Source organism: Penaeus chinensis, chromosome 43 (assembly GCF_019202785.1).
Source record: "Penaeus chinensis breed Huanghai No. 1 chromosome 43, ASM1920278v2, whole genome shotgun sequence".
Taxonomy (NCBI): domain Eukaryota; kingdom Metazoa; phylum Arthropoda; class Malacostraca; order Decapoda; family Penaeidae; genus Penaeus; species Penaeus chinensis.
Window position 1 is genome coordinate 1363485 of NC_061861.1, and position 24000 is coordinate 1387484.

The following is a 24000-nucleotide window of genomic DNA, read 5'->3' on the forward strand; positions in this document are numbered from 1 at the left end:
TGCTTACTCCGAAGTGAACCGCACGGCGTAGGCGCAGGAGCCGAGGCGGTGCGCGCGGGCTGAGGGGTCTTGGCGAGCAGGGAGCACGAGCCGCCCTCCCGACGCCGAAGGAAGAGGAATCCAGGAGGTACCTGGAGAGGGAGGGTCCGAGGGGCGGCCCAAGAGGGGGGAGGCGGGAGTGGAGAGAGGGTCGAGGGCGGGTCAGCGCTACCACGAGCCGCGGCGGCCATAACGGCCCGGCCATCACAATCAATGGCCAGCCATAAAATTAGTCCCAGAAGAGTCGCTTTGGGATCATCACAGATCCCGGAAAATGAAATCTGGCGTCGTGGCGGGCAGCGGCAGGAGGGGGAGCGAGGGAACGAGGGAGAAGAGGGGCCGCAAGAACTCCCTCTTCGCCTCCGCCGCCGCCTGCGAGCATCCTCCTCCTCCTCCTCCTTCGCCGCCGCCGCCGCCGAAGCCCAAGCCAGGCACGAGCGTCGACGAGAGGCTCTCCCACGCAACATTTATTTTCCTCCAGTCTTTCCTCCGCAATCCCTGTCAATTCACGCATTTTTTTTGAAAGACCTCTGAGGCCTATCAGGGGGACGAGGAGGGCGAGGAGCGTCGTGCCCTCGCCCTCCGCCGAGTGACCGACGCCCCGAAAGCCGAGGGCGCAGCGACGACCTCGGCGAGCGGGCGAAGATGCAATAAAGCGGTTGTAGGTGCGCCAGCGAGCAATCTCGGTAATTGACAGCAAGTAAAATATGGCCGCCACTCCCGCTTATGAGGCAGGAAGGGCAGAGGACGAGGAGCGCGGGAGGCAGTGAGAAAAGAGGAGGAGATGGGGAGAGAAAGGCAGAGGGGGAAGGAGGCACAGAGGGGGAAGGAAGGGAGGTAAGAAGAGGTGGGGAGAGAGAGGCAGAGGGGGAAGGAAGGAAGACAAGAAGAGGTGGGGAGAGAAAGACAGACGGGAAAGGAAGAACGGAGGGGAAAGGGAGGGAGACCAGAGGAAGAGGGGAGAGCAAGGAAGGAATGAAGAGATGAGAAAGGGAAGAAGGGAGGATTAGAAATAGATTACGTTACGTGGAGAAAGAGGGAGAAGGGGAGATATAGTGGACATAGGCAAGGCACAGAGACAATATAGCGGAATCATAGAATCCCAAACAGAGAGAGAGGGATAAACACAGACCAAGATAAATGGACGAAGGTGAAAGAAAAGAAAGAAAGAAAACGCCACGAAGGGGGAAAGGTGCAGCGAAGAAGGGGAAGCAAAGAGGATAATAACAAGGAGAACGAGCAACGTATAAGATAACAAGAGAAAAGACAAGAGAGCAAAAGAGAGAAGACAGAAGAGGGAACATCTTGGTAAGTGGCAGAGGCATTAGGGTCGGCGAGAGAAGAAAGAGAGAAAGAAGGGAAAGGGATAATGACAAGAAACAGGGAGAGAGAGAGAGGAACTATTTGATGATGGTGGGACAGAGATGGAGGCAATTAGAAGGTCAGGGTTGAGAACCGAAGTAGAGGGGAAGGAAGGGGAAAGGGCGGTCGTGGTCGCTAGAGAGACGGGAGATGAGGGAAGGAAGGGGAATGGAGAGGGAGAGGAGTGAGGGGAAAGGAGAGAGGGAGAGGGAGAAAGGTTGGGTCGTCGGGGAGGAGTGAGTAAAGAGGAGAATAGGGAGCGAGAATAAGAAGAGAAAGGGAGAATGAGAGCGGATAGGTGGCAAGGAAGATAGGGAAGGAGGGGGAGTGAGAGGGAGAACGAGGGACGATGAGAGGTGAGGAGAATGAGGGAGAAAATGAAGTAAGAGAGAGAGAGAGAGAAAATAGAGAAAATCAAGTGGCGTATGAAGTAAAAAACAACAACAAAACAACAATACAACAATAAGAATCAAGTCTTGAACCTAAACGAATACGAAGGAACAAGAGAGGGGGAGGGAAAATGTCGAATGAACGAACCGGATGAAAATAAATAAAATAGCGACTCCCAGATTCACCGCTGATGAGGCGACGACCCCCGCTGATGACGACTCGGTGTGCTGGTCGTTGCTGACTCGGGGAAAGTGATGAGGTTGTGATGACGACGATGGGGAACTGTGGGGTTATTTGCTTCATCGTTGAAAAGGGAGGAAGGGGAGGGGAGGGTAGGGAGGAGGAGAGGAGAGGAGAGGAGGGGTGGAGGGAGGGAATAGGGGAGGGAGGGGAGGAGGGAATAGGGTAGAAAGGGAGGGAAGGCAAGGGAAAGGAAGATGGAGGGGAGATGGAAAGGGTGGGGGGAGGGAAGAAGGGGGGGGGGAAGGGAGGGAAGAAAGAGTGATGGGAAGGAGAGAGGAAATTAAAGGAAACAAAAATGGTTTTGGGGGGGAGGGGAGAGGAGAGTGGAAATGAGCCCGGCATTTCCTCCCTTCTGTGTGAAATGACTTTTCTTTTTCCCTACCTCTCCCCTTCCCCTTTCCCTCCCCCCTCCCCTCTACCCTCAGAGTACCACACCTGGTTGACAACAAACAAAGAGGCGTTATCCTGTTCAATGAGAGAGAGAGAGAGAGAGAGAGAGAGAGAGAGAGAGAGAGAGAGAGAGAGAGAGAGAGAGAGAGAGAGAGAGAGAGAGATGTCAAGGAAACGAGTTATTGCAGGAAAACAGAGATGGGAGAGAGAGAGAGAGAGAGAGCGAGAGAGAGAGAGAGAGAGAGAAAGAGAGAGAGAGAGAGAGAGAGAGAGAGAGAGAGAGAGAGAGAGAGAGAGAGAGAGAGAGAGAGAGAGAGGGGGGGGGGGGGAGAGAGAGGACATAAGGGTGACATTTGATTCTCTGTCTTTCTCTCCCTCTCTCCCTCCCTCCCTTCCTCCCTCTTTTTACCTCATTCTTTTTTTTCCCCCGTCTGTCGGAATTTTTTGGCGATAAAAACGTCAATTTTTTGGATTTATTGAGCTCATTAGCATAGGCACAACCATGCGGATGTGAAGGACGTAAAGGGAGGAAGAGGTAGGGGAGAGAGAGAGAGAGGGAGAGAAAGAGAGAAGGAGAAAGAGAAGGAGAAAGAGAAAGAGAAAGAGAAAGAGAAAGAGAGAAAGAGAGAGAAAGAAAGAGAGAGAGAGAGAGAGAGAAAGAAAGAGAGCGAGAAGATTACAGAGGACAAGAAAACAAGGAAACCAAACGGAATAAAACAAAATACTTTTAAGAAGAAAGAGAGAGAGAGAGAGAGAGAGAGAGAGAGAGAGAGAGAGAGAGAGAGAGAGAGAGAGAGAGAGGGAAAAAAAAGTCCTGATAAACAGACAGACAATGAGACAAGATACGCTGAGATAGAACCGCGTTCCAGCTCGGTTTCGGGCGACACAGAATGCACACCTGCAATTAACAGTTTTTTTGCAACAGGTGACTTGCCTTAGTCCGGCACTTAAAACGGGATAGGTAAATGGGTAAATGATATTACTCGTTAGATGATGAATGAAACACGATAAGAGGCTGGCGATAATACGGTCCGTAATGATAGTGAACATTATTTGGCGTGAGTGATGATAACGATGGTGTGCGTGTGTGCGTGTGTGTGTGTGTGTGTGTGTGTGTGTGTGTGTGTGTGTGTGTGTGTGTGTGTGTGTCCGTGTGTGTGTGTCCGTCCGTATCTGTATCCGTGTCCGTGTCCGTCCGTCCCTTTGAAGCACGTGAAGGTGTTCAGACATACGCCACTGGCTAGGAAATCAATAAATACATATTTATTTACCCATCATTCGTCACGGTAGGAAGATGGGTAAAGATAAGGAAGGGGGGGAGGGGGAGAGGGAAGAACAGGGAGGGGAAGGAGTGATTGAGTGACAGGCAAGAGATAGGAATCACACTTGCCAGTTATCGAGATTCATGAGACGAAGCCGTCTGGCCGGGGATCCGAACACGATCGGCGCGAATCGACAAATTGACGAAGTTGAATGGCCCGCTTTTATTTTTATTTTTATTTTTATTTTTATTTTTATTTTGCTCTTCCTCCTCCTCCTCCTCCTCCTCCTCTTTCTCCTTATTTTTACACTATTCTTATACTTTATTTTTATTGCATACTTTTTTTTTTTATTATTTTTTTTATTTTGCTCTTCCTCCTCCTCCTCCTCTTTCTCCTTATTTTTACACTCTATTCTTATACTTTATTTTTATTGCATACTTTCTTTTTTTTATTTTTTTTTGCCTCGTTTCCCGGATGTTTCAGTTTGCTTATCTATTTATTGCAACGCTAATTGTTCGTTAGTCATGTGTTTTTAGCCTGTCGGTTTATTGCCCTATTTGTACCGCTGATTTATAACATATACTTTGGTGATATCGAGGAAGTAGAGAAAATGTCGATAAGTAGGAGAGAGAAACAAAGAGAAGTGAAGAGAAAAGGACTTTGGAAGGACGAACAAAAAGGAGGAAAAGAAAGAAAGAGAGGAGAAAAAAAAAAGTTAATTCTCTTCCTTTTTCTTATCTCCTCATTAACCTCCTTTCCTCCTTTTTTTTACACCTTCCCCCTCCCATCTCCCCTCCCCTCCCCCATTCTCCCTTCCTCCCTCCCCCTCCCCTCTTATTCTCCCTCCCCCTCCCCTTCCTCCCTCCCCCCCTCCCCCCCACACACCCTTTTACCGGCATCAATCAAGTCCGGTAACGAAGGAAAATTCGCTAATTCCAGGGTAAATAAACACCGCTAATTCGGCGACGAAATGATCGTAATTGTGAACATTTTCGACGCGAGTTTTACGAGTGTCGCTCTGGTGGCCGGATCTGATAATGGGGGGGTGGGGAGGGTGGGGGGAGGGAGGGAGGGAGGGAAGGGAGCAAAGGAGGTAGGGGGGAGAGGGGGAGGTGGGGGGGAGTGGTGGCCGAGGGAGGGGAGGGGGTAGGAGGGAGGTATGTAGAGAGGAGGGGGGGAGGGAGGGAGGGAGGGAGGGAGGGAGGGAGGGAGGGAGGGAGGGAAGGACAGACGAATGATAAGGGAAGAAGTGGAGGGAAGAGAAGAAAGGAAGAGAAGAAAGGGGCGTAACAAGAATTAGAGTAAAAGAGCAAAAAACAAACAAACAAACAAAAACAAAAACAGTAACCAAACCAACACGAAAAAAAAATAAAAATAAAGAATAATTACACAAAGAGATGAAGAACAAAGAGCAGAGTTTGAACACGAGAAAAACAGATGCCTACGATCAATGAACAATGTTCACCTCCACCTCATGTTACCGGGGGGAGGGGGAGGGGGGGAAGTGAGTGGCAATGTTGAAGATATGCTTATAAATGGAATCAATTGTTTAGGGGTCGCTGGTGGTGGAGGAGGATGGGGTGGGTGGGGAAAGGGGGAGGGGAGAAAGGGGGGAAAGGGGGAGGGGAGAAGGGGGGGAGAGGAGGAGAGAGGATGGTCAGAGAAAGAGGTGGGAGGGGGGGAGTGAGAGTGAGAGAGTGAGAGTGAGAGTGAGAGTGAGAGTGAGAGTGAGAGTGAAAGTGAGAGTGAGAGAGTGAAGCTAAGTAGATACATAAAAAAGAGAGAGAGACAGAAGCAGGAAGAGGAACAGAGATGGCAGTGGAAGAAAGGAAACAAACAGGGAGAAACAACAAAGCGATAAAGAGTGGAAATGAGAAGAGGATATGCAACGTGGCAGGGGGTAAGGGGGGGAGGGGGAGGGGGGGAGGAGGAAGGGTTAGGGGCTCTGCAAGAACACCTGGCTTTATCTTCCCTTCCTATCTCCCTTTTACTGTCATTCTCTCTCTTCTCTGATTGCTCCTTTTATCGCTCGCCTTCTTGTCTCTTTCTTTCTCCCTCTCTTCCTTTCTCCCTCTCTTCCTTTGCTTGTCTTCTGTTTCCCTTTCTTTCTTTCCTTTCCTTCCCTCTCCTCTCCTCTCTGTGTCTTGTTTGCGAAAGGAAGTTCCCCCCCCCCACACACACACTATTGACTCCTCCCCCCTCCCCCCTCCCCTCCCCTCCCCCTTCCACCCCCTCTGTTGTGCACCGCGTGTTGTTGTCTGCAGGTGAAGACACACGCCCCCCCCCCCCCACACCCCACACCCGCCCCCTACCCCTGCTTCTCTCTCTCTCTTCTCTCTCTCTCTCTCTCTCTCTCTCTCTCTCTCTCTCTCTCTCTCTCTGATTTACCTCCTCTATCGTGTCTCTATCTCTTCCTCTTCCTTCACTGTCCTCTGCTCTTCTTCCTTCCCTCCCTTCCCCTCCCTCTCTCCCTTCCTTCTCCTCTCTCCCTTCCTCCCTTCCCCCCCTTCCCCTCCTATCGCTCGCCAGTGTTAATACAGCGATAGTCAAATGTCTGCGTGAGAGGCTGTCAGTTCTTAAATTTATGTATAAGTTTTCTGGGCAATTTTTGTCATGGCGCCTCGAGGCCGGACGTCGAAATTTTGCCCCAGTTGTTTACGGGCGGGCGGTGGGGGGGAGGGGGGTTTGGGCGGTGGGTGGGCGGGCAATGGGGGCGGGGGGGGTTGGGCGGTGGGTTTGGGTGGTGGGTGGGCGGGGGGTTTGGGCGGTGGGTGGGCTGGCAATGGGACGATGTGGGCGGGTGGGCGATTTGTATGGTGTGGGCGTTGGGTGGCCGGGATGGTGGGCGGTGTGGGCGGCTGGGGGGGAGTGTGGGCGTCGTCTGTTTTCTTTTTTCCTTTAAATCCCGCCCGCCGTGGACAGCAGCAACGGGCGTGGCATCTGTAGGTGAGCGGAGAGGGCGGCGGGAAAGATAGATTTTACGCGCGTATTTTTAGCTCGTGGTTTTATCGCCAAGTACTTCCGGTCATTTCGCGCGCACATGTACTCTCACTCGAACGCACCTACGCACGTACACACACACACACACACACACACACACACACACACACACACACACACACACACACACACACACACACACACACACACACACACACACACGCATAGATGCATACATATTTGGCGCAAAGTTGCACACATATTTATACGGGAATACGCTGATGTGTACACGTAATCACAAACACACACAAACACACACAAATAAAACATACAAACTCACACGTACACACAGGTACACACAGGTACATACAGGTACATACACGCACACACGCGCACACGCACACAAAACATACAAACTCACAATGTACACACACGCACACACACCCACACACACGTACACACACGTACACACACGTACACACACGTGCACACACGCACACAAAACATAAACACTCATACATTCGGTTACGCCCGCGGATTACGGTTGATGAGAAAACAGTCCATAAAATGATTTTATTAAGGCATTATCAATGCAGGAAACAGACTCTTGAGCGCCTCGGCAATAAGGCTGCCAATCGCCGGACCCTATTTTTTTTTTTTTTATTCCTCGAAGGGAGTGCGAGAAGGAAATTTAATAACAAAGATAAGTAGAAGATGATTCGCCGCCGTCGTTGTGGTCGTCGGCGGAACAGCGGAATGGCGGGTCGTCGGAACAGCGGGTCGTCGGAACAGCGGGTGGCGCCAGTGGGGGAAGGGGGCGGGGGTCGCAGCACAGGTGTGGGCGGGTGGGTGTGGGTGGAAGGGTGTGGGCAGGAGGGGGGGGGGTGAGGTGTGAGAGGATGTTAGAGGGGGAAAGGGAGAGAGGGGAGGGGGAGGGGGAGGGGGAAGGGAGAGAGGGAGGGGGAAGGGGAAGGGGGAAGGGGGTGTGGGGGTGTGGCGACCAAACAGGGACATGTAATGAGTTGTTTTAATCGTTGTTATTTCTTTTTTATTGTGTCCTCTCTTTCCCCCCTTTTCCTCCTCCTCCCCCTCCTTCCTCCTCTCTTTCTCCCTCTTCTACCTTCACTCTCCCACTCTTCCCCCTCCTTTTCCCCCTTCCCATGCTTAAACATGCCCACATATTCAGATGTACATATAAACACAGCACACCCAAATACACGCACAAACACACACATACACTCAAATACACGTAAACGCGGTCCCACCCACACACACACACACACACACACACACACACACACACACACACACACACACACACACACACACACACACACACACACACACACACACACACACGCACACACACACCCACCACCACAGCAAATACAAACCGGCCTCTGACACACACATACGCAGTATATCTGGCGCAATAAAACATTTTTGTTGCATAGTTGCACACCGTTGCAGTCATTTGGTTATATCAGTATTGCGCCGGGCGTCTATCAATTTTGCACTCATTATCGGGCGAGTTTTAAAAAGATTTAGTGCGGGACGCGGCCAGAGCGCCGTCATCTCTCTCTCCCACACGCCGGCACGCAACGCACTCTCTCTCTCTCTCTCTCTCTCTCTCTCTCTCTCTCTCTCTCTCTCTCTCTCTCTCTCTCTCTCTCTCTCTCTCTCTCTCTCTCTCTCTCTCTCTCTCTCTCTCTCTCTCTCTCTCTCTCTCTCTCTCTCTCTCTCTCTCTCTCTCTCTCTCTCTCTCTCTCCTCTCTCTCTCTCTCTCTCTCTCTCTCTCTCTCTCTCTCTCTCCTCTCTCTCTCTCTCTCTCTCTCTCTCTCTCTCTCTCTCTCTCTCTCTCTCTCTCTCTCCTCCTCCCTCCCTCCCTCCCTCCCTCCCTCCCTCCCTCCCTCCCTCCCTCCCCCCCCCCTCCCTCCCCCCCTTGCGAAATCATTCTCATCGCAATTTCCAAAACCCTTTTTGAACTCTTTTCTTACTCTCCTCGAACCCCTTTTCGACTCCCTCCTCGCACTCGTACTCATTTCTAGCTTACTCTCGCACTTTGCTTTTACTCTCACCTTACACACACCAAAACCCCGCTCTTTCAAAACCCCCCACTCCCCAAAACTTATACTCCTCCCCCCCCCCTGCCCGCCTTTGTTTCCGCTTGGGACCACCACTCGCTCGCCTTTGCACGTGTGCTTTGGGAAAACCCGTTTTTTCTCTCCGGCCCCTCTCTCTCTCCTCTTTCTTTTTGTTTTTCCCTCTCTCTCCTCTTCTTTTTTCCTCTTTTTCCTTTTCCCTCCCACTCCATCTATCTATCTTTTTTCCTCTCCCTCAACGATATTTGCTTATATTAAAAATAATAAAATATATAATAATAATATATAATTTTAATTATTTATATAAAAAAATATATATATATTATATTATAAATTTTAATATATATTAATATAATAATTTAATTTAAAATTAAAATATATTAAAAATTAAAATTAAAAAATTTTATTTATATTTTAAAAATTTTTATATAAAATAAATAATTTTACACCAAAACACACACACACAAACACAACACACCCCACACACACACACACAAACACCACCCAACCCCCCACACACACACAAAAAATTATTTTTTTTTCTCCCATATTTAAAAACTTTACATTTTTTTTCTTAAACCCGGTTTTTTTTAAAATTTTTTTTTAAGGGGCTTAATTTTCCCCCCCCTTTTGTTTTCCCCTTTTTTGCTTTTAAATTTTTCTTTTCCCCCTTCCCTTCCCCCCCCCCCTTTCCTTCCCCCTTTTCCCCCTCCATTTTTTTTACTTAAAGGTGGAAAACGAGGGGTCAAAAAATTTTTCCCCCTTTCCCTTTTCTTTTTCCCCCCCCTTCCCCCCCTTCCCTTTTTCCCTTCCCCCTTTGCCCCCCCCCAAATTTAATTGGCCCTTGGGGTTTTATTCCCAGCGGGCTACTTTTTTTTTTTTATTTTTTTTTTTTTTTTTTGTTTTTATTTTTTTTTTTTTTTTTTTTTTTTTTTTTTTTTTTTTTTTTTGTGTTTTTTGGGGGCGTTCTTCGGGGGTTCAAAAAATTATTTTTTCAAACCTCTTTTTTGAAAAACATTTTGGCATTGCAAGGTGGGGGAGAGGGGGGGTAAAAGGGGGAGGGGAAAAGGAGGGGGGGAAGAAAGGGGGGAGGAAGGTTGGGGGGGGGGGAAGAGGGGGGGAATAGGGAAGGGAGGGGGAGGGAAAGGGGAATTGAGGGAAAGGGAAAGGGGGGAAAAAAAAGGGGGGGGAAAGGAGGAGGGAAGGGGAGGGAAGGGGGGAGGGAAGGGGGGAGGGAAGGAGGAGGGGGAGGGGGGAAAGGGGAGGGAAAAAAAGGGGGGGGAGGGAGGGGGGGGGGGGAAAAGGGGGGGAAAGGGAGGGAGGGAGGGGGGGAAAGGGAGTGAAGGATTTTTAAAATTTATTTTTTTGAACTTTTTTTCTTCTATGGCTGGACTTTATTTTCGTCTTGCAGGAAATGAATTTTGATGTTAACGAACCTTTCAAAATTGCATTATTTATTTTGCATGGAAAATATAACGGATAATTTGATTTTCTTTTTGTTGTGTTTTTAGCGGAAATGGATTGGTGGGGGGGGGGGGGGGGGGGGGGGGGGGGGGGGGGGGGGGGGGGGGGGGGGGGGGGGGGGGGGGGGGGGGGGGGGGGGGAGTAACTTGATGAAGGACTTCGAATGTAATTATAAAAATTTATATATACTTTTTTTTTGGCGGGATATTTAATTAGTAATTCACTTAATAGCGTTTCTGATGATCATTGGCAACTCTTCGGGTTAAGTTGCCGGTTGGTGAATTTCTCGTTTTTTTTTTTTTTTTTTTTTTTTTTTTTTTTTTTTTTTTCCATCTCGAATGTCTAAAGATAACCTTAATCAAATTGCAAATTTGATCTCATCCTTCAAAAAAACAAAAAAGAAAAAAAAAGAGTATTTATATGTATAAAAAAGGAAGATTTTAAAGTATGCAAAACCCTTTAATCACCCCAAAATTTAAAGGGCAAAATAGGGGTTTAATTAAAAAGAACAGTTATTGTCCAGCGCTCGTTATGACGGCCGGGAAAAGGCGAGAAACGGCGAGAAAAGGGGGGCGGAAAAGGCGAAAAAAGGGGGCAGAAAAGGCGGAAAAAAAACGAAAAAAGGGGGGGCGAGAAAAAAAAGGGGGGAAAAACGGGCAAAAGGGAAAAAGGCAAAAGGGAAAAAGGCGAAAAAAGGGGAAAGGCGAAAAAAAGGCGGGGGAAAAAGGGGGGGGGTGGAAAGTTTAGGAATTTTTTTCGTTTTAAAAAGCGCCCTCATAAAAAAAATGGGGGGGATGTGGGGGGGGGGGGTTTTTTTTTCCCTTTTTTGTCTTTAAAATGCAATTTTTAACACACAAACAATATAATAAAAGTAATAGTAATAAAGATAATACAAAAATAGTAATAATGATAATAATATAAATAATAATTGATAATAATAATACAAAAAAAATATTAAATAATATTAAATGAATAAACAATAAATAAGAAAATAAAAAAATAGGAAAAATAAAAAACGTGCAATTTGCGTGTTTATAAATTTATTGCTTTTTGACCAAAAGATTTAGCGAGGGAAAGTATTTATCATGGGACAAATTTTGTCTCGGTCGTCACTATTACGGTCGTCTCCTCTCACTAAGCGAAGTATAACGTGATTCACACACACGCAAAAAGAACCCACCCCAAAGCCCCAAAACGCACAAGCACACGCCCCCAAGCACACGCCGACACGAAAAAACGCCCCGCCCCACAGCCAACCACGCTCCCCCACACACACACACAACACCAAAAAAAAAAAGTATTTGTGTGTGTAATGAAAAAACAATAAGCATTGGATACAAAGAGAGTGAGAGGTTTAGCATTGAAATCACGGAATAAGGGAATAACAAAGAAAGAATAAAGAGAGAGAGAGAATTAAAAAAAAAAAAAAAATATGAGAGATAAATAGTCCTCAAACAGTTGGAATAGTAAGAGGAAGACGATAAAAAGTGGTAATAGATGATAGGGTAATAGCCTGATAAACGAAGAAGAAACAGAGGGACGTGATAACTGAGAGATAAAGGGTATTTGTGATTTATTCTAAGGCGTCATGCGATAGTGTGATTTGGGGGAGACATCATGATGATAGTGATATGTAGTGACAGTCCGAGACAGACACGTAGATCGACAGACAGACAGGCAGACAGACACGTAGATCGACAGACAGACAGGCAGACAGACACGTAGATCGACAGACAGACAGGCAGACAGACACGTAGATCGACAGACAGACAGGCAGACAGACCGGCAGACAGACACGTAGATCGACAGACAGACAGGCAGACAGACACGTAAAATTTGACAGACAGACAACAGACACCCCACCGGAAGCCAAGCAAACAGGCAGGTAGACAGACAGGCAGACACAGACGAAAACCCCGAAAACAAAACAGAAAACCCCACAGCCAAGCAAACAGGCAGGTAGACAGACAGGCAGACACAGACGACAACCAAGAGACAGACAGACACACACAGCCAAGCAAACAGGCAGGTAGACAGACAGGCAGACACAGACGACATCCAGAGACAGACAGACACAACATCCAGAGATAAAGATGCGATAATAATGGGTTGGAGGGGGGGGGTGGAAAGGGGGGGGGGGGGTGGGGGGGGGGGGGGAAATTAGTGGCTGTTTTTGTGGGTGTTTAAAAAAGTCCCAGCAAGGAGGGGGGAATTTGGACCCGAATGAAAAATGGGGTTTTCGGGGGAAAAAAGCCCAAACAACAAAACCACACAACACACACACACAACACACACACACACACACACACACACAAAACAACCAAACCACACACAAAACCCCACACACCCCACACAACACCCCCACACAAAAAAAACACACCACACACACACACACTCCACACACACACCCCCACACACACACTCTCACCCCAACACACACACACACACACCAAAACACACACACACACCACAAAACACACACAAAAAAAGGTAAAACCGACAGACCGCATATTCATTCGATCTCTCTCTTTCTTTTTTTTTTTTTTTCTTTCTTTCTTTCTTTCTTTCTTTCTTTCTTTTTTCTTTTTTTTTTCTTTTCTTATTTTTTTTTTTTTCCTCTCTCTCTCCTCTCCCTTCCTCTCTCTCTCTCTTTTCTCTCTTCTCTCTTCTCTCTCTCCTCTCTCCCTCTCTCTCTCTTTTCTCTCTCACTCATCATTTAAAATATTTTTTACTATGGCACATTACTAAAATTACTGTTATTCTTACCAATGCTACAAATATAAAAATTACTAATTTATTGTTTTTTTTTATTATCATTCTTACTAGTAAAAATTAATAGTACTATTTGTATTTATTTTATCATAAAAATTTGCTTCCAATCGCGACAAGCACTAGCAAAAGCAACCGCAGTAGAAACGGATTTTTCATCACACCTTTGAAAATGGGCCCTGAGGTCCCCTTCCCTTTGGCACCCCCCCCCCCCCCCCCTCGCCCCGCCGCTAACGCCCCTCATGCTGGCTGTTGCACGGGCGGAAAGGGCCAAAAAGCGCCCCCACGCCCACCCTTTGCTCTCCCAATCAGTGGGTGAAATTAGGCGGATGTTTCAGGTAATCAGGCCTGTTTCGAAGCAATTTGGATATAGTCGAAGGCAACATAACGAAACAATACAAAAGGCTCTGATAGTTTGCAACTGAACCGAATATGAGGCGAATACGAAGACCCCGTTAACAGGACCTCGATGGTGTTTGCGGCGGGTGGGAGGGCAAGGAGGGAGTGGAGGTTAGGGGGGGTGATGGACCTCCTCCTTCCTCCTTAAGATTGAAGGGGGGTAGGTATTGTTGGGGGGGAGGGGGGGGGGGGTTTAAAAATCCTCCCCCCCCCCAAGATTGAAAAACGGCGAGGGGGGGGAAAAAAGGGGGGGGTGGGAGGAGAGGGAAGTAGAAGGAAGAAAACGAAGAAAGGGAAGGGAGAAGAACAAAAAAAAAAAACTGGAAAAAAAAATCAGATAAATTTGACGAAAGGGAAAAATTTGGGACGGAGAAAAAGAAGGAGGAGGAGGAGAAAGGGAGGGGGAGGGAAAGGGGGAAAAGGCGAGGGAAGGGGGGGGGGGGGAAGGGGGTTGATATGTTGGTTAGGGATGATTGATTAACCAACAAACACAAAAGCTTACAGGCCAAACCACGCCCGGTGCTGTAAATAGACTCCCTCCCTCCCTTCCCGGTCGCGGAGTCCAATCAAAAAACTGCGTGACCGCTGGAGTAATTTTTGCCTGTCAATTTGTGTAACGAAGCCGGGACGAGGCACACGGGGAAAAGGGAGAGGGGGAGGGAGAGAGGGAAGGGGAGGGAGAGAGGGGGGGAGAGGGAAAGGGGAGGGGGAAAGGGGAGGGAGAGAGGGAAGGAGAGGGAAGGATAGGGAGGGAGAGGAAGGTTTTATCTTCTTCGGTTCTCTTAACTCACTCACACACACACACTCAAATATACATATACAATCACACCACTCAACACTCACACTCGCTAGATTTATGCGTATATAGAAAGATCATATGTACAAAGCATGCATCTAAACACACTCACACAATCCATGTACAAACAACATATAAATCCCAGTTTACACGGCGTCGAGGGCCGGTCGAAACCAGCCACGTAAATCAATTTTTATTCTTAAATGACATGTATTTCTTTCACATAATTGTGGCCTTAACGAACAAGGTCGTGTAATGACAGGGTTTTTTTAAAAGTCCCCCCCACCCGAGGGGGCCCACGCTGCGGCTGCGGCAGGGTTTCGGCCGCCCTTGCATGACTGCGGCCAATTCACGTGCCGCAGACCAACGCCCGACGACCCTTGTGCCTGTCTGTCTGCAGACTGCCGCCCCCCACCCTTCCCCAACCCCCCCTCCCTCCCTCTCCCCCCCCTCCCCCCCCATTAATCTCCCTGACCCCTCCCCCCCCTTACCTTCCCTCCCTCCCTCCCTCACCGTAGCCCTTGCCCCTCCCTTTTTCCCCTTTTTTTTTTTAAAAACCCCTCCCCCCAAATTACTTATTTGCCCCTCGCTAAAAATCCCCCTTTTCAACTCACACTTATCCCACTTTGTTATTTTGCTTTTGGTGCCTTCCTTTGCCTCTCTCCCCCTTCCCTCCCTCCCTCCCTCCCTCCCCCCTCCCTCCCTCCCTCCCCCCCTCCCTCCCCCCTTCCCTTGTTAACCCTTTCCCCCCCCCTCCTCCTACTCTGTCCTATCTCCTTCCCCTTCCTAGGCCCTCCCCCTTCCCCCCCTTTCCCCCTTTTCCCTTTCCCCCCCTTTCCCCTTCCCTCCCTCCCCCCCTTTTTCCCCCCCTCCCCCCCTTCCCCCCCTTTCCCCCCCTCCCCCCCTCCCCCCCCTTTTTCCCCCCTTCCTTTTTCCTCCCCCTTTCCCCCTTTCCTCCCCTTTTTTCCTCCTCCTCCTCCTCCTCCTCCTTCCTCCTCCTTCCCCTCCCCTTCCCCTCCCCCTCCCCCCCTCCCCCCCTCCCCCTCCCTTCCCCTCTTCCCCTCCCCCCTCTCCCCTCTCCCCCTCCCCCAACCGCCATCTCCTTTACCCTTATTCGCATAAAGGCGACGAAAAAAGGCTAAAATAAACCCCCCGTGTTTGTGTCAAATTTGGGGTCTCGTAATCTCTATGAATGAAAATTTTGAGCTTTGCACGTCCGTCACCAATGGGAGTACGTCTTGAGGGCGGGCAGCCGGCCAATCAGAATGCACAAAAGCAGTTTTGTTTTTTTTAGCGTGTTTTAACTTATTTTTTTTTTTTTTTTTAAGGGGGGGGGGGGGGGGGTGAGTGGGGTCAGGTAAATGGTGATATAATTTGGTCATAGTTGTGGCGTCAGTATTTATTTTTTCTTCTTCTCTTTTTCTTTTTCTTTTTTTTTTTCCCTCTTCATCAAATTTCCTTTTTCTCTTACTTTGTGTGGAAACGGGGCATAATTTTCTTTTAGATTTCGAGATTTTATCCTTTTTTTTTTTTTTTTTTTTTTAAAGCTTTGAAGGGATAATTCACCGTTAATGTCTTGTTATTTTTCACCGCGCTTTTTTGTTTCCCCCGGCGACGTTCAATCCGTTCTCATTTCTTCTGTTTATGATCATTAACGCAAATTTTTGAGGTTGATTTTCGTTTTGGTATTATTTCTAGGTTATGAATCGATTTATTTTTCTCCTTTTTTTGTAATTCTTATTTAACTCACTGGCTTTTGGGTCTTCTGAAGAGAGAGAGAGAGAGCGCGAGGGAAGTCACGTGACCATGCATATCGAATTGAATAATAGGTGTTGCTCAAATTAAAGGGGATAATTATCATTTAAAATGGGGGAAAAGGGGTGGAAGTAACGACAGCCATAATTTTTATAAAATATTTATGGTATATTCATACGTGCCGCATGTTATATAAAAGAAAGACGCACGTTTACCATAAATCCATATATATGCACGGACAACCACGCCGCTTTATAAGGCGTAAGTTTAGAGGGGTGAGGGGCGGGTAGAGAGGTGGGGATGGGAAGGTTGAGGTCGACGTTCATCCCATCACCCCTCGCCCTCCCATAACCCCCTCGTCCCACCCCCTCACCACCTGCCCTCCCCATAGCCCTGGGTCTCAATGAAGGTTTGGCTGTCAATCATGGTTTATGAGCCGGGGACCGTTGTAAACATTTAGACGTATACCTACAAGTTTTAACGGCGTCAATACGAGGGGAAAATTGTGCCGATTGTCTGCGTATGTGTGTTGCGCGCGCTGTGCGGGTGCGCGCGCGTGCGTGAGTGAGTGAGTGAGTGAGTGGTATTGTAGTTTGTGTCCTTCGTCATTTTTTTTTTTTTTTTTTCTTTTTTTTTTCTATTTCTTTTTCTTTGTCCTGTTTTTTTCCATCTCTCACTCTCGTATCCCATCTCTTCAAATCACCCCTTTTACCTCTTCCCCGGCCCGGGGCCCTGTGATCGTGTAACACCTGAAAGAGGAGGCGCTGTAGACGGGGGACGGGGGGCGGGGGCGCGGGCGGACAGCGGCGGTGGCCCGTGCGAACACGGGTGGCCCGTGTGGGGGGTCTGGGTTCAAAATTCATATTTTGTACGTTTTGGGGTGATGCTTCCCCTTTGGTCTTTGGGTCCGGGGGGGTTCTACCTGTCCCCCGCGAGGAGGAGTTGTTTACACTTTGTTTTACAAATGTAAAGAGTTGGTTTGCATTTTTTGCGCGGGGGGAAATTCATGCGTGGCGAGATGCAGAGGCCCCGGATTGTGCCCACTTGGGCGGACGTTTCACAAAAGCTACACGTACGTACGAGCACGCATCCACAAAGACACGCGTACATACCCACACTCATTTTTTTTTTTTCTCTCTCTCTCTCTCACACACACACACACACACACAAACACCACACACACACACCCCCACACACACACAGTTCTCTCTCTCTCTCTCTCATTCTCTCGTCTCTCTCGCTCTCCTCTCTCTCTCTCTCTCTCTCCTCTCTCTCTCTTCTCTCTCTCTCTCTCATCTCTCTCTGTCTCTCTCTCTCTCTCTCACTCACTCACTTACTACTTTTACTATGGCACTATTACTACAATTACTGTTATTCTTACCAATGCTACTAATATAAACATTACTAATGTTATTGTTTTTATTATTATCATTCTTACTAGTACTATTAATAGTAGCTAGTTGTATTTATCTATCATAATTATTTGCTTCCTATCGTTCTGACTAGCACTAGCAATAGCAACCGCAGTAGCAACGTGATTATCATCATCACCTGTGAAATCGTGGCCCTGAGTGCCTCCCTTTGGCACCTCCCCCCCCCCCCCCCCCCTCGCCCGCCCGCTAACGCCCCGTCATGCTGGCTGTTGCACGGGCGGCAAGGCAACAGCGCCGCCCATCGCCCCATCATTGCTCTCCCATCAGTGGGTGTAATTAGGCGGATGTTTCAGGTAATCAGGCTGTTCGATGCAATTAGGATATTGGCGATGGCATCGATAACGATACAATACTAAAGGCTCTGATTGTTGCAACTGAACCGATAATGAGGGCGATACGGGAAGACCCCGTTAACTGGAACTCGATGGTGTTTGCGGCGGGGGGGAGGGAGGTAGGGAGGGAGGGATGGGGGGGGTGATGGACCTCCTCCTTCCTCCTTAAGATTGAAGGGAGGTAGGTATTGTTGGGGGGGAGGGGGAGGGAGGGGTGTAAGTCCTCCCCCCTCTTTAAGATTGAAGCGAGAGGGGGAAAGAGGGAGGTGGGGAGGAGAGGGAAGTAGAAGGAAGAAAACGAAGAAAGGGAAGGGAGAAGAACAAGAATGAGAACAAGAATACTGGATAAAAAATCAGATAAATTTGACGAAGGAAAGTCGGCACGGAGAATAGAAGGAGGAGGAGGAGTAGGAGGGAGGGGGAGGGAGGGAGAGGAGGCGAGGAAGGGGGTGGGGGAAGGGAGTTGATATGTTGGTTAGGCATGATTGATTAACCATCAAACACAAAAGCTTTACAGGCAAACCACGCCTGTGCTGTAAATAGACTCCTCCTCCCGTCCCGGTCGCGGAGCCAATCAAAAACCGCGTGACCGCTGGAGTAAGTCTTGCCTGTCAATTTGTGTAACGAAGCCGGGGACGAGGCACACGGAGAGAGGGAGAGGGAGAGGGAGAGAGGGAAGGAGAGGGAGAGAGGGAAGAAGGAGAGGGAGAGAGGGAAGGAGAGGGAGAGAGGGAAGAAGGAGAGGGAGAGAGGGAAGGAGAGGGAGGGAGAGGGAGGGTTGTATCTTTTTCGTTCTCTTTAACTCACTCACACTCACACACTCAAATATACATATACAATCACACACTCACACTCACACTCGCTAGATTATGCGTATATAGATAGATCATATGTACACGCATGCATCTAAACACACTCGCACATCCAGGTACAAGCATACATATAAATCCCAGTTGACACGGCGTCGAGGGCCGTCCGAAACCGCCACGTAAATCAATTTTTATGCTTAAATGACATGTATTTCTTTCACATAATTGTGGCCTTAACGACAAGTCGGTGTAATGACAGGGTTTTTAACAGTCCCGCCCACCCGAGGCCCGACGCTGCGGCTGCGGCAGGGTTGCGGCCGCCCTTGCATGACTGCGGCCAATTCACGTGCCGCTGACACGCCCGACGACACCCTTGTGCCTGTCTGTCTGCATGACTGCCGCCCCCCACCCTTCCCTCTACCCTCCTCCTCTCCCTCCCTCTCCATTAATCTCCCTGACTCCTCCTCCCTCTACCTTCCCTCCCTCCCTCCCTCACCGTAGCTCCAGTGTCCCTCCCTCTTTCCTCTTTTTTTTTAAACCCCTCCCCTCCTATTACTTATTTGCTCCCCTCGCTAATATCTCCTTTCAACTCACACTTATCCCACTTTGTTATTTTGCATTTGTGCCTTCCTTCTGCCTCTCTCCCTCCTTCCCTCCCTCCCTCCCTCCCTCCCTCCCTCCCTCCCTCTCTCCCTTGTTAACCCTTTCCCTGCCCTCCTCCTACTCTGTCCTATCTCCTTCCCCATCTTAGGCCCTCCCCCTTCCCTCCCTTCCGCTTCCTTCCCTCCCTTCCCCTTCCTCCCTCCTTCTCTTCCTCCTCCTCCTTCCCTCCCTTCCTTCTTCCTCCTCCTTCTCCTTCTTCCTCCTCCTTCTCCTTCCCTCTCTTCCTCCTCCACCTCCTCCTCCTCCTTCTCCTCCTCCTCCTCCTCCTCCTCCTCCTCCTCCTCCTCCTCCTCCTCCTCCTTCACTCCCTTCCCCTCTCTCCCCTCTCCCCTCTCCCCTCTCCCCTCTCCCCCAACCGCCATCTCCTTTACCGCTTATTCGCATGATGGCGACGCAAAGGCTGAAATAAACCCCCCGTGTTTGTGTCAAATTTGGGGTCTCGTAATCTCTATGAATGACAGTTGAGCTTTGCACGTCCGTCAGCCAATGGGAGTACGTCTTGAGGTGGGACAGCCGGCCAATCAGAATGCACGAATGCAGTTTTGTGTTTTTTAGCGTGTTTTTAACTATTTTTTTTTTTTTTCTTTAAGGAGGGGGGGGGGGGTGAGTGGGGTCAGGTAATGGATATAATTTGGTCAAGTGTGTGCGTCAGTTTTATTTTTCTTCTTCTTCTTTTTCTTTTTCTTTTCTTTTTTCTCTTCATCGAATGCCTTTTCTCTTACGTGTGTGGAAACTGGCATAATTTTCTTTTAGATTTCGAGAGTTATCCTTTTTTTTATTTTTTTTTTATTTAAAGCTTTGAAGGGATAAATTCACCGTTAAATGTCTTGTTATTTTCACCGCGCGTTTTGTTTCGCCGGCGACGTTCGAATCCGTTCTCATTTCTTCTTGTTTATGATCATTAACGCAAATTTTGTGGTTGATTTTCCGTTTGGTATTATGTCTAGGTTAGTGATTCGATTTATGTTCTCCTTTTTATGTAATTCTTATTTAACTTCACGGCTTGTTGGTCTTTGAAGAGAGAGAGAGAGAGCGCGAGGGAAGTCACGTGACCATGCATTCGAAATTGTAATAATAGGTGTTGCTCATTAAGGTGATAATTATCATTTAAAATGGGGGAAAGGAGTGGAAGTAACGACAGCCATAATTTATTTATAAATATTTATGTATATTCATACGTGCGCATGTATATATAGACGCACGTTTTACATATATCCATATATATGCACGGACAACCACGCGCTTTATAAGGGCGTAAGATGAGAGGGGGGTAGGGGGAGGGTAGAGAGGGTGGGGGAGGGAGGGTTGAGGTCGAAGGTTCATCCTATCACCCCTTCTCCCTCCCTACCCCTCCCACCCCCTCTCCCTGCCCCTCCCCATGCCCTGGTCTCAGGAAGGTTGGCTGTCAATCATGGTTTATGAGCCGTGACCGTTGTAAACATTTAGACGTGATACCTACAAGTTTTACGGCGTCATTACGAGGGGATAATTGTGCGTTTGTCTGCGGGTATGTGTGTGCGCGCGCGTGTGCGTGTGTGCGCGCGCGTGCGTGAGTGAGTGAGTGAGTGAGTGAGTGGTATTGTATGTTTGTGTCCTTCGTCATTTTTTTTTCTTTTTCTTTTTCTTTCTATTTCTTTTCTTTGTCCTGTTTTATCCATCTCTCCTCTCTTATCCTATCTCTTCAAATCACACCTTTTACCTCGTTCGGCCGGCCGTGTGATCGTGTAACACCTGACGAGGAGGCGCTGTAGACGGCGACGCGGGCGGGGACGCGGGCGGACAGCGGCGGTGGTCCCGTGCGAACGACGATGCCTGTGTGGGCGTCTGGGTGTCAATATTCATATCTGTGACGTGTGACTGATGCTTCCCTGTTGGTCTGGCTCGCGGCCTGTCTACCTGTCCCGCGCGAGAGGAGTTGTTTACACTTTGTTGACAAGTGTATGAGTTGGTTTGCATTTGTGCGCGGGGGAAGTTCAGTGCGTGGCGAGATGCAGAGGACGCGAGATTGTGCCCACTTGGGCGGACGTACACACGCGTACACGTACGTACGAGCACGCATCCACAAAGACACGCGTACATACCCACACTCATTTTATTTTTTTTCTCTCTCTCTCTCTCTCACACACACACACACACACACACACACACACACACACACACACACACACACACACACACACACACACACACACACACACACGCACAAACACACACGGTCACCCGCGTGTGTTTACCTCGCGAAAATGGGGCAAATGTTTTACAGGCACTTTCAGCAAAGTAATTTACATACTGCAGTGTTGGCAAAGAACAAGGACGTTAGAACAGCCGAAGAGGTGTTGGCAGGGGCAGGAAAGTTGGAAACCCAAGCCTCCATTTGATCAGGAGTGTTGGCAGGGAGGTTGGAAGCCCTCCTTGCCCTCCCCTTCCCTCCTTGCCCTCTCTCCCCTCCCTCCGTGGCCTCTCCTTCCCTTCCCATTCCTTCCACCTTTCTTTCTCCCCCTCCCCTCCCCTTCCCTCCCCTCCCCCTACCTTTCCACCTTCCCTCTCCCGCTCCCTTCCATACCCTTCCCCTCCCCTCCCCTCCCCTCCCCTCGCCAGCGAAACAGCGCCAATCTACAAAGTGTCAGAAGGCAGCGAACTCCATCAATAACCAGGAGAAAAATGGGTAAATTATTCCGATTCCGTACGCGAGCGGCCGTCATAACTGTCACGGTGAACATTGCTGTAATTTATAACTAGTCCGCTAGAGGGCCTCAGCACTCTTGTCGCTCTCACAGCACCATCCTCTCTCTCTCTCTCTCTCTCTCTCTCTCTCTCTCTCTCTCTCTCTCTCTCTCTCTCTCTCTCTCTCTCTCTCTGTCTCTCTCTCTCTCTCTGTCTCTCTCTCTCTCTCTCCCTCTCTCTCTCTCTCTCTCTCTCTCTCTCTCTCTCTCTCTCTCTCTCTCTCTCTCTCTCTCTCTCTCTCTCTCTCTCCTTCACTCGGTTCCTTCCTCCTCCCTCCTCCTCCTCCTTCCCGATTCTTTTGGGTCTTCTTCCCCTTCCTTCTCTCTTGCTTATCTTCCCGTCTCCTTCGCATCTTCTTCCTTCTCTCTCCACTCTCATCGCTTCCTCTCCCCCCTCCCTCATCCGCTCCTCCCCTGCCCCCCTCTGCCTTCTTCTCTCTCTCTCACCCTCTCCTCCCCCCCTCTCCAACTATCTCCCCTCCCCTCCCCTTCTCCCTATCTCCAACTATCCCTCTCCCTTCCCCTCCCCTATCCCTCTCTCTATCTCCAACTATCCCCCCTCCCTTCCCCTCCCCTTCTCTCCCCCCCTCCCCCCTCCCCCACGCCTTTCGAAGCCGCTCCGGACTGTGTAGCCGATAAGGCCCGGGATCTTAACACTAAGGAGAAAGGCGGTCGGTTCATCCGTCTATTGTTCTGATCTCATTTAAACCACATTCAACTCCCTCTCGCGAACACATAATTTGCAGCTAAGCAGAGGATAAGGGATTCCGATCGCGTGTCGTAAAGGTGAACGGTTCTCGTACATTCGCTTATAATATTTCCCAGATCTCTTGTAGTCCTTTCAGCCAGGGAGTTAAATGGCACACGGGGCGATAAAAAGAGCATCGCATGTCATGTCTCAATGTGGAGTTAAAAGAGGATCGAGACCTGGGAGTGGGGGGGGAAGGGGGGGAGAGGATGTTTTTTGGGGGGAGGGGAGAGAGGGGGAGAAGGATGGGGGGGGGGAAGGGGTTAGACGAAGAGGTTGACGATAGGCGAGAGGAAAAAGAGGGGAAGGGGGGGGGGGAGCTAAAGGTTGACGATTGATAAGAGAAGAAGGGGAGGGGGGGAAGAGAAGAGGAAGAAGAAGAAGAGATATTGAGAAGACAAGAGAAGATAAAGAGATATAGTAGGGAGAAGGAGAGGAGATGAAGGTAGACTGAGAGAAAAAGGAGATGAGAGACTGAGAAGAGAAGAGAAGAGAAGAGGAGAGGAGAGGGTCACCCCGAGAAGCCAGCGTGGATCGTATGAATGCGTTCGCGGGCGGGTCGAGCGCACGCGGCTAATCATAGTCGGCTTGTTGGCACGAGGACAGGCAGTGTGCTTACTTAACCTGGGCTGGCTAATGCCCTGTTACTTGTTCGCAACTGGCGATGAAGAAATTAAGTGTCAATCTGGGCATTATACCAGGTTTAGAACAATCCGCGATGCCCGTGCCGCTAATCGCCCATGATTTATGGTACAATCGCGCCGGACACGAGCCTGCACATATATTAATTAGAAGTCCGATGCAGGTCAGGCAGGCTGGGGGGAGGGGAGGGGAGGGGTGGGGGGAGGAGAGGGGCGGCAGGGGGAGGGGGAGGGGGTGGGTATGCCTCGACGGAGCTTTGATGCGGGATTTTTTTTTTTTTTTTTTTTTTCCCAACCAATGATAATGATTATTAGATAGACTATAATGAAGACGGTGGACGGTTGGCAACCCCCTGGTCTGGCCTGCCCTGCCGCAGGATGGGGGTGTGTGTGTGGGGGGAGGGGGGAACGTCCGAGAGGGAGAGAGGGAAGCGAGCGACGTCTTCGGTTGTCAGTATTATCAGTGTACTTAATGACGCCGGATCGGGAACAGGAGAGAGACAAAGTAACAGGGGATGATGAGGGCGAGCATTAGGGGCCGACGCAAGGGGGGGGAGACGGATGGCGGCGCCCGAGGAACATGAAATCTTACCCTTCAGAAATTAGACGGCTTGGAGACGCAAAACATGGGGCCTCCGCGTGCTTAGACAATACATACATATAGTTTTAAGTATACAAACATACTTATGACTCACGTATAGCATGCTGAAACACATTCGCGCGCGCACACGTACATATAC

At 49.2% G+C, this 24000-nt stretch overlaps 1 protein-coding gene across 5 annotated transcripts in view; it reads left to right on the plus strand.

Moving 5' to 3' along the window:
- Positions 1-24000, plus strand: part of LOC125048316 (homeobox protein homothorax-like) — a 193510-nt gene that overhangs the window by 87605 nt on the left and 81905 nt on the right. The gene's annotated exons all lie outside the window — the stretch shown is intronic.